The following is a 1,780-nucleotide window of genomic DNA, read 5'->3' on the forward strand; positions in this document are numbered from 1 at the left end:
TATTTTTGCAATTTCTGTTTTAGGCTCAATGTTCGAGCATAAATATACACAAAGAAATGCAGCTATGCAACTTTAATCTATAAAATGCACAATATTCTTATTATCAATTATTATGTACAGCATCTGTTCAATGCACAATATTGAACTTCTCAGTTCAACTATATGTTCTGCAGAGGAGCTGCTACTGCAGCACACTGTTTTTGTTTACCAGTATCGGGTATCAGTCCGAAACTGTGCTCATGTACTCGTAATCGTAAATCTATTCCGATACCACTCTACGGTGTTCCAGTTTAACTGGTGATCATGGCAACTGGTGATATGTTGTCTTTATTCCAGATGTTGCTGGTCGGTAGCAGACTCAGTTTGAGTTGTGTCTTCACACTAAATAAAACGCCTTACACCAAACCAGCAAACAATGACACTTGTTTTGTTTTTTTCTGACTAAAAGCTCTTACAAGCCTCTCTTTACTCGTGTTTGTATTCTTGCTTCACACCAACCAGGATATCAACGAGCACACGAAACAAAAGTACGTAGTCATCGGACAGGAGAGAAGAAATACAGAACACGTTCGACAATGAAGACGTTAAGTTAGTTTTCCAGATTTGCCTCGTCACACGTCATGTTGACAACACACTCGTAACACTTCAGACAGATCATCTGTTGATTGCACACAGATACACAACACTTGCATTACAGAAACTATGAAAAACAAACACCTATTTTCTGATGAGTGTTTGGGTTGTTTTCATTCTACAATGACTGAAGCTCATCATCAAGAACATCGAGAACATTTAGTACATCTTTTAAAATCACATCTGCTGACTTTAACCAGCAGCGACAGGAGGACCCATGAAGCTTTACAAGTCCAATAAAAGCACGTTCACTAACTTTACTTACAAAAACACCGCACGAAATTCCACCTTGTTGATGTGGGGGATGTTGTCATATGACACACGTGTTTGGTTTGTGCGCATTGTAATGATCACTAGCGTCAAACTAAAGCACTTTGCGTGGAGCTGGCCACGCGTGTGTATTCTTCATAACACCACATCTTGAACGTGGTCCAACGTATACATCCCATCTTGAATGTTTGACATAAGTTTATAGCGTTCACCACCAAAAGGATGGTGTCCAGCGGAGAGGATGAAATAAATCAGCATTCCTGCCACCTGAAAAGTCAGCAACGCAACGTTTCATCAACAAAATATTTTGTTTTCACTTAATCATAAAGAGAGTACATGCAACACAAATACTAACCTGTATATCTGTGCTCCATTTGTATCGTATGTCACCATCTTCTTTTAAAGTCTCTGTGGCCATCCAGCCTTCTGTTCCTGCACTGCGCGTGTGATAAGTAGTTTGGTCTCTGGGCAAACGTCTGCTTATGCCAAAATCAGCTAATCTAGCCCTTCCGGTCACATCTGAGATAAATGGAGTAGATTGATGCAGTGAAAATAAATCTGTTATACCACATAAATTCAAATATTTAGTCAATTCAGTTTTGTTGTGCTGCGTAGGCACGTTGATGTTTTTAACAAGTGATGGATGGTGGCATAGACATAGAAGGTCCCTGAAGAAGAAGTCAACTTGGAAAGACAAGATCCAATTAGCTTTTGACCGTGAGGGCCGACACTGGTGTCTCTAAGTAAATGCAGGCGATTTACACAGTTGAATTAATACATTATGTTCTACTTCCTGATGATCTACCCTGACGCCATCCATCACCTGACTGCTTCAGACATTTTCCTGTTGTCTGACCTGACATGTCAGACCCGAATA

General features: G+C 40.1%; 1 long non-coding RNA gene across 1 annotated transcript; it reads right to left on the reverse strand.

Moving 5' to 3' along the window:
• Positions 1–1,086: 1,086 nt before the first annotated feature.
• LOC117762069 lies at positions 1,087–1,418 on the reverse strand. The gene is made up of 2 exons (XR_004613929.1): positions 1,259–1,418; positions 1,087–1,170 (listed from the first exon to the last, which is right to left on the reverse strand). It is a non-coding gene; the product is annotated as an uncharacterized LOC117762069 (long non-coding RNA).
• Positions 1,419–1,780: the final 362 nt, after the last annotated feature.

The sequence above is a fragment of the Hippoglossus hippoglossus genome, chromosome 5 (assembly GCF_009819705.1).
Source record: "Hippoglossus hippoglossus isolate fHipHip1 chromosome 5, fHipHip1.pri, whole genome shotgun sequence".
Lineage (NCBI taxonomy): Eukaryota > Metazoa > Chordata > Actinopteri > Pleuronectiformes > Pleuronectidae > Hippoglossus > Hippoglossus hippoglossus.